The 9,120-nt window shown below is 47.3% G+C and overlaps 1 protein-coding gene across 1 annotated transcript in view; it reads left to right on the top strand.

The window, feature by feature from the left end:
- The first annotated feature begins 397 nt into the window (after window positions 1-397).
- Window positions 398-9,120, top strand: part of TMOD2 (tropomodulin 2) — a 48,937-nt gene continuing 40,214 nt past the window's right edge. Inside the window, exon 1 of the mRNA XM_044230924.1 lies at window positions 398-484. The gene's annotated coding sequence lies outside the window, so the exon portion shown is untranslated. The remainder of the gene's footprint in view (window positions 485-9,120) is intronic.

Here is a 9,120-nt window from a genome sequence, read left to right as displayed (position 1 = left end):
CTTCCCGTGTCCCCGCCCCAGGCCCCAGTAAAACCGGTAAAAACTAGATCTTAAGGCGTGCGCGTAAAGATGTTCACTCACCCAACTGCTCCTCACAGGCTTGAAAAGCCTTTGCCACCCACCCTATCCGCAGGCCCGAGCTTCTCAAAAGAGGCAGCACAGCGTTTTCCCAAGGCTGAGGTTCTCGTCGCCTGCAGGGCGGTGACGGGGTCGGGACGTGGATTCCGGGCGAGGACACCTGCAGGGGAGGTCCCGGTAGGGGGTCCCGCCTCCGCGCGGCCGGGGCGCGCCGCCGCGAACTACGCTTCCCAGGCTGCTCCGCTGCCGCCGCGCGCCCCGGCGCCGCGCCCGGCCGGGAGCCGCCTGTTGATCGCGCGCTTGCCCGGGCCACTGCGCCGCCGCTGCTCGGCGGTCCCCGCCCGCTACCTCGGGGCAGACGGACGCACGGCCCGCACCGCCGGCTACGGGATGGGCGCACTGACTGGTGAGCGCGCGGGGGTGGGGGGCAGGCCCGGGCGGGGCACGGTGTGCATACCCCGGCCCGCGGTGCGGGGGTGGCCGCGCCCTCCCGGCGGGCTGGAGGATGCTCCGCGGCGTCCGCGCCTGACCCGGCGGGCGCCCAGAGCCGGGGCCGCCGGTGGCCTCCCTCCGCGGCCGGGCGGGCTGTGCGGGGCGGCGCGGGCGGGAGGCGCTCCCGGGGTGTGGGTCCCGCGCTCCGCACTGCGGCTCCGCAGCCTCGGCAGCCCGGCGGGCCGCTGCAGTGAGGGCGCGGTCTCCTGCCTTCCTCGCGCTGCGGGGCTGGGTTTTTCCACGCTGGGCTTTGTTCCCCTCTTTCCTCTCTCCTGTGACTGTTGGACAAGCTCCTGGAGCCCGGTGCCTGTCACCGCATCGTTGCAGCGGGCGACGGGGAAGGGTGCATTCCGGCTGGAGTCTTACGACCCCTGGAGCTGTCACTCGCGGGGCGTTTCAGCCTCTGGGAAAGCGGCATTCGGGGAGCGGCCTGATGCGGGTCATCGAGACCTTTATTTTTCCTGGTTAAAGTCATGGTAGCTTGTGCTCCCTGAGCCTCCCTAAATTGTCCCTGTTGATCCGCAGAAATGAAGATGGATTTTAAAATAATAATATTAATAAAAAGTTCCTAATGGGAATTTTTACTTAAAGCGTTACAAGGTGGGAAGGTGATGCAGGCAAAATGCAAATTAGCGTTGAAAGAGGCCTCGAGTGCTATGGCATCATCTTGCCCATTAAACAGCCAAATCACAAGGCACTTGGGAAGGGAACGAAAAGAACATCAGAGGAGGTATTTTTCAAATCAGGTTCCTGTCCTATATCTACCATTAAGGAGCTGAGGGACTCTGGGCAAGCCCCTTGACCTGAGTCTCTCTATGCATGTAAAATGGGGCGTTTGGGATGCCGGATTTCTAAATCTCTGTTCTTCCAAGATTCTCATATCAGGGCACTGAAGAGATGAGGTTGCGTCTGTTCAACACCATTACAAAAAGCCTGATTGTGACAGAACGAGCGGCTTTACCCTAGTAAGGAGGAAAGATTTTTCAGGGCTCTGGCAATCTGATTTTTTTTTAAAAATAAAGCTGATTTTTCTCTATCTACTTTCTTCAGTCAACCTAATAAATATGTATTATAGCCACTTTATTGTTTGCAGAGCTGTAAGTTGGTGGGCAACATGGTTTCTTTGTGTTCGTTTTTAATTTGCTGAAGGTGGAAGTCATGAGGTGGGTGGTTAATGGAGAAGCAAATGCCTCCCCCAGTCTGGGCTCAAGTGGTCAGATGTGGTCAGCAAAGACATGGGAGAAAGCCCCAGCAAGAAGTAACCAGAGAGCATATGCGCTGAGGAAAGAGAGGATGAGTACTGATGGGTCATTGTTTGAATAATACACAATGAGGAATACCAGAACCAGAAAACCAGTGCTAAGCAAACCCTAACATAACCAGTTCCCTAACCAAACCCTAACATAACTCATCCATGGGTTCAAAACCTTTGAGTGAGAGGTTGTTGGAGAATAGGATTATCTCACCATGGATTACCTCGAGAAAATGTGTCCTTACAATGGAAAGATGAGGAGGTCATCACCTCAGCCTAGTGATCAAGCTTACCAGCATCTATTAAGAGTCTCCTGTTGGGATACAATAAGATCATGACTTCACCTATGTAGTGTTCCTGCCAAAAAGACTGGAAAGTTGAATTTGGGAGGGTGGGGAGTTTTGTAGATTAAAATACTCAAGTGGTGTAACAACAATTTGAGATGAGTAAACTTTGGATCCTAGATCAGGAAAAAGAAAAAAATACACACACACACACACACATATATATAATCCTTTAACAATATATATATTGCTATAAGATTATTTGGAGACAATTGGAAAATTTTAACAGGGACTATATATTATATAATATGATGGAATTACTTTTCATTTTCTGAGGCACAATAGTGGTGCTGTGGTTATGTAGGACACTGTCCTCCTTCGTGTGAGGTGCAGGTATTAGAGGAAATGTGTTGTGATATCTGCAACTTTCAGCTCGTTCAGGGACAAGTCTAAGGGTGGGGGAGCAAGCTCAGGAAATGTGGCAAAATGACAGTGAACTGAAGAGAATAGTATGCAGGTATTTGTTGTAATGTTCTTTTGTATTTTCAGTAAGTGTGGACTTTTTAAATTAAAGTGGGAGAGAGTGGGGCACCTGGGTGGCTTAGTGGTTGGAGCCTCTGCCTTTGGCTCGGGTCATGATCTCAGGGCCCTGGGATCAAGCTCTCTGCTCAGCAGGGACCCTGCTTCCCCCTCTCTCTCTGCCTACTTGTGATCTATCTTGCTCTGTCAAATAAATAAATAAAATCTTTAAAAAAATAAAAATAAAAAAATTAAGTGGGAGGGAGCAATGAAATTAGTATATAAAGAGAAAGAATTGTAGAGAACTAGTTGGTTAGTAACACACAGCCGCAGTGAATCTGTGGCTTTGAGTTACCAGGATTTAAATCCTATTGGAGGTGTGAGGGGGCTTAGGGCAAATTCTCTTTCTTGGTTTGTTTCTGCTACTCTCAATCATTTATTCTTTTTTTTTTTTTAAAGATTTTATTTACTTATGTGACAGAGAGAAAGAGAGCAGAAGCAGGGGGAGTGGCAGGCACAGGGAGAGGGAGAAGCAGGTTCCCCACTGAGCAGGGATCCTGACATGGGGCTCGATACCAGGACTTGGGGATCATGACTTGAGCCAAACGCAGATGCTCAACCCACTGAGCCACCCAGGCGCCCCACAATCATTTATTCGTAAGATACTGCATCCGCTGGGGCACCTGGCAGGCTCAGTAGATAGAACATGCATCTCTTGATCTCAGGGTGGTGAATTCAAGACCCATATTTAGGTGTGGAGCCTACTTTAAACAAAAGAAAGAAAGGAAGGAAAAAAAAGAAAAAAAAGATACTGCATCCTCTAACTCCAACCTCAAAACATTAATAATTCCCAAACCTTTGAAATGTTAGCTCTACTCGAGAACCATCTTGAAAGCACTGTCCCTTTCCTCTCTACATTCAAGATGTCCATATAAAAGGAAGTTCCCAGTAGTGGTTCTTTTTATTTTGAGTTAGGGGAGTGTTAGGGGAAAGAACAGATCCAGACTTTTGACAGAACAGAAGGTTTAGGGTTTCCTCTCATTCTCTTTATTTGTAAATCACATGCACCGAAATGGTTTCTTATAGACTATAAGTGGTTCATAGAGGTTCGTAGAAGGCATGTGCAGAAAAGACTTCCTGTTGCCAGGCCAGGAAAACAAAATCAACTCTTAAGATACAACACAGTTTTATACAGAGCCTTTTGCTATAAAGAGACTTTGCTATACCTGAAATATACATATTTCTGCTTTTACGTTTTGCCTCCTGTTTCAGCATCAATGCTACCCCCTCTCTTTAAGTATGTTGCTAGGTTTCCCCTATTGACCTCTGGTTGGAGTGGTAAGGAGAAGGTCAGTTCTAGGACTGTGGGTAATAGGAGCTCATGAAACAGGACACAAGGCCAGCTGCGCTAAGCCTAGAGATGAGTAAGGAGCAAATCTGAGGCACCAGCCCTACGAGGCCTCTCATCAGAGCAGTTGGAGGGGTCTAGAGTCTGGTAAGCTGGGCTGCTGTTCAGCCCGTACATGCAGGGATAGCCATCCCTGTTGTTTAGAGCTGACAGCCATTCTGACTGGGCAGTGCCCATTCCATACCATTCACTAAGTCTTTTGCATATCATCTTGATAAGTAGTCATGAGTCAAGGTGCTGCGCATAGTACCAGTACGGCACAGCAAAACATTGATCAAACCTGGCTGGAATACAGAGGGTAGAGTAAGAGACAAGGTAGGTGACTTAAAGGCTACATAAGCCGGCAGGAGCCAGAAGGGCACAGGAATCAAAAGACAAAAAGTAGAGAACCCATAGTGCTGGCCCAGAAATGAGAAGCCATCAACTTCCAAAGGCAGGGTGAACCAACGGACACAGATACCCACGTACAAGGCAAGGAGATGGAAGTCGGGAAATGGGAGCGCCTCAGAAAACAGAGAATAGGGCCAGACAAAGGGATCAAGCAGCAGTAGGAAGTAGCACTTGCCAAGAGAGTGAGAAACCAAGTAGCAGTCTGGGCAAAGAGTCTCAGACTTCTATGCTGAGGAGCTTCTGCCCCCATCAGGAAGCTTCTTGGCTGCTTCCTGCCAAGGGGGAACCTTCTTCCTCCTTTGGTCAGCCTCTACATAGTGGCTTACTACACCTGGCAACGCTGACTCAGGGCTCTTAGAAGATGCTACCTCTCTGTATTCAACAGATCCTAACAAGGATAATAGAGGGAACAGGTACCCCAAATGAAAGACTATTCCCAGATCAAGGACAAAAGAGAAATGGCTTTGACTGAGGGTTTGTATGTGTGTTGTACTAGGCACAGTTTAATAAATAGGGCTGCTCATTTTGACTTTGCTTCCAAGTCTTTGTGTGTAGGCATTGCTCCTAGTGCACACATTATCACATTAAGCATCACCTCCACCTTCTGAGATGAATACTGCTCTTTAGCCTGTTTTACAGAGGAAGGAACAGGGGCTTGGAGAAGTTTCACTTGCACTCAGACCTGTAATGATCACACCCAGGGCTGGTTATCTCCAAGGCCCCTGCTTTAAGTCTTCTGAACCCAGAGGAGGGTGGTTCACTGGTGCGCACATTGTTCTAAAAGGAGACTGTTTTCGGGACGCCTGGGTGGCTCAGTCGGTTAGGCTGCTGCCTTCGGCTCAGGTCATGATCCCAGCGTCCTGGGATCGAGTCCCACATCGGGCTTCTTGCTCGGCAGGGAGCCTGCTTCTCCCTCTGCCTCTGCCTGCCACTCTGTCTGACTGTCTCCCTCTCTCTCTCTCTCTCTGATAAATAAATAAAATATTTTTTTTTTAAAAAAAAGGAGACTGTTTTCAAGCAAAATTTGAGCCATGGCAACTTTTGCGTGATAAGTTTGGGAAGTTAAGACCTAATAGTCTCAGATACAGACTCTTCATTCTGGTAAGATCTGTTCCTCATTCCCCCTTCAGCTTGTTCCCTTCGATTGACCTGTCGTACTTTTTGCCTGAGATTCCTTCTTATCTCACCCCACTCTCTGTCCTTCATCCTCTGCAAGTACTCCCAGAATATGGCAGGAGCCAATTAGTTTTTTAAAAAAAAGAGAGAGAGAAACAGACATGACTGGGCCATCTCCAAATAGCTTGATTTTGGGGCACGTGGGCAGCACAGTCAGTTAAGTGTCTGCCTTTAGCTTAGGTCATGATCCCAGGGTCTTGGGATGGAGCCCCACGTCTGGCTCCCTGCTCAGCAGAGAGCCTTCTCCCTCTGCCCCTCCCCCTGCTTGTGAACACACACACACACACACACACACATTCTCTCTCTCTCTCAAATAATAAAATCTTTTTTAAAAACCCAAATAGCTAGATTTTAAAACATAGGCTGTGTGGGTTTTTTTTGTTTGTTTGTTTTTTTAATATTTTATTTATTTATTTGACACAGAGAGATCACAAGTAGGCAGAGAGGCAGGCAGAGAGAGAGAGGAGGAAGCAGGCTCCCCGCCGAGCAGAGAGCCCGATGCGGGACTCGATCCCAGGACCCTGAGATCATGACCCAAGCCGAAGGCAGCAGCTTAACCCACTGAGCCACCCAGGCGCCCAGGCTGTGTGTTTTGTATACATTTTGTATTTACCCACAGCTAGAAAGGAATTAAATATATAGGAAAAACTCATGTCTTGTTGGAGAATATGATGATATGTTGATTTTGTTCTAATTTACTAATTTTAGAAAAACATAGATACAGCCCTCATGCACTTTGGTTCCCTGATTATTTAAAAATAATTATGAAATATTAAATATTTATAATAGAGAATAATAAATTCTCATTTCCCTATCCCTACTTGGGAATAAATCATCACCACTATACTTGAAGCCCAAGTCCCCTTTCTCCAGGCAATACCCCCTCCCCCGCCAAGTACGCAGTCCTATGTAGCTTTCCTAGAAATGTACATCCTCTGACATAACTTATGGCACTGTTTTGCCAGTTTAAAAAACTTTTCACTAGTTTTTCACTGGGTTTTTCAGAGTATTTTTTGTTTACTCTTTTGCAAAAATTAATCTCTGGTTTGGACAGGGTTTAATAAATAGAGCTGCTTGTTTTGACTGTGGTTCCGAGTCTTTGTGCCAAAGGCTGGCCACTTGGTGTGGTATCTGATTTTCCCTCTTTCATCCTGCAGTTACACGAATAAGGCAGTGGAAATTGAAGCAAAGAAAGCTATACTCCTTGTTTTCCTTTCTAGAGACTGTGTCTTTGGGTCACGGAAGAGTTATTAGGGCGCCCAAGCATTCTACCTTCAGCTCTAGTCCTTACTCCTGTCTTCTGTGTTCCTAACTGCCTTGGTGTACACTCCCACCTGGACTCTGGGAAGCCTTGCTGGGCACTTGCTTCATTCCAGCATGTGCGTCAGTATCTTGTTGCCTGCTGAGCGCTTGCCGTGAGACAGACACTCTGCCGGAGGTGACACCGCTGCAGTGCTTTGTGCAGACTTTCTACTGTGGTATCGCCAACAGGAGGAGAGAACAGATGTGAACCCTTGTGGGGCCCAGGCGGGAGCTATAGCAGGCCAGTCAGCCATGAGCCAAAAATCTGTAGTTTGACCTTAAAAGCTCTGTGAATGCTGCATTCTTCTCCACAGTATGTCTGTATTTTGTATTAAACAATAGTAATTGGCTCTCCCCCAAATCTTCAAGTCAAAGTTGTGCTCCAGGAGGATGCACTCCTTTTTTTTCTCCTCTGGCTTTGACACCCCCTCATTTATGCAATTTGTCTTAACAGGTACTGTTACATAGTATTAACATGTTCTTGTAACTACTCAACCTACTAAACTGTAAGCTTGGTTGAGGCACAGGGTATCATTTATTTAGTTCACTGCTGTTGTCCCAGCAGTATCTGGAAATCATGGACTTTCAGCAGATACTTGTTGAATGAATATATAAACCTGAGCTTGCAAAGCCTAAGAATATAAAGAATTACCATGTTGACCCTGTCCTCTGGGAATTCATGGTATAGTTGAAAGAGAGAACCATATATGTAACAAACATGAAAAAATAATGAGAGAGCAAGAGATGGACACCAGATTGGTGACATAGGCAATGTGAATTTAGGAAGAGGAGCAATTTCTATGGTCTTAGGTGGCCTCAAAAATTTCCATGACACAGAGTAGAGTCACTGCATATAGTGGAATGAGCTCTGGACCGGGGGTCACTTCACCTCTGTGCTCATTTTCTTCATTTGCATTTGTGGGATGCCTACTTTGGGTCAAAATTTGTGTTGGGTTGCCTGGGTGGCTCAGTAGGTAAACTGTCTGCCTTTGGCTCAGGTTATGATTCCAGGGCCCTGAAATGGAGCCCCGCGTCTTGCTCCCTGCTCAGTGGGAAGCCTGCTTCTCCCTCTCCCCACTGCCGTGCTCGCTCTCTCTGTCTTTCTCTCTCTCCCAAATAAGTAAATAAAATTAAAAAAAAAATACGTGTGTTGGGGAGCCAGAATTATAACAGTGACTAAAACTGATACAGTCCCCATCATCCCAGAGATTAGCAAGGAAGATGGAGATAAAACAAGCAATGGTAATAAAGTCAAGAGCAGTGATCAAGGGGTATGCCATAGGGGAGAGAAGTGACCCAGACCTTGTCTTGGTTTCTGAACAAGTCCTCCCTGAGGAACTGAAGATTACACGAGACCAGAAGATGAATACGACAGTATTCAGCCAAGGAGGGTGGGGGTCACTAGTACTCTGAGCAGAGCAAGCGGCATAAGGCACGATCCCGGAATTGGAAGTGGTCCAGGAGGCTGGAGCCAGGAGGAGATGGGGAGTGTGGTGCAGGATGAGGCTGATGAGGAGGACAGGGGCCAGACTGTGAATCTGATCCTTATCCTCCAGGCAGTGGGAAGCCCTGGAGAATTTTAAGTAATAGGGCAAAGTTGTTTAAAAAGGTCACTTTGGCTATTTACATGGAGAATGGATGGAGAGTGGGTAAGGCTGGATATGGCAGAGCAGACAAGTCTGGTGGATGGATTCTGTTTAGGTAAGGACAGAACTTGGTGATTAATGGGGAGGGGGAGGAGACAAGGAAAAGATGGTGTCAAGGATGGCTCCCTGGTTGATGAGAGTCCTCAGAGGTGCTTGAGGGAGCCAAGTGAAGTTGTTGGCAGCTAGAAATATTTGGATCTAGCCCTCAGGAATGAGGTCTAGGACAAAGATATGGATTTTGGGGGTCTTTAACATATGGATTATAGTTAAAAGTTTGGAGGCAGTGAGTTCCGCCAGGGAGAATGATAGTGTGTGAAGAGAAGTTCTAAAACAGGACTATGGGGGTGCCGGGGTGGTTCAGTGGATTAAAGCCTCTGCCTTTGGCTCAGGTCATGATCCCAGGGTTCTGGGATCGAGTCCCACATTGGCTCTCTGCTCAGCAGGGAGCCTGTTTCCTTCTCTCTCTCTCTGCCTACTTGTGATCGCTCTCTCTGTCTCTCTGTCAAATAAATAAATAAAATTTTTAAAAAATAAAAAAATAATAAAACAGGACTATGGAGGATGCCAGCATTT

Source organism: Neovison vison, chromosome 13 (genome assembly GCF_020171115.1).
Source record: "Neovison vison isolate M4711 chromosome 13, ASM_NN_V1, whole genome shotgun sequence".
Classification (NCBI taxonomy): Eukaryota; Metazoa; Chordata; class Mammalia; order Carnivora; family Mustelidae; genus Neogale; species Neogale vison.
This window is presented reverse-complemented; position numbering and strand designations above follow the sequence as displayed.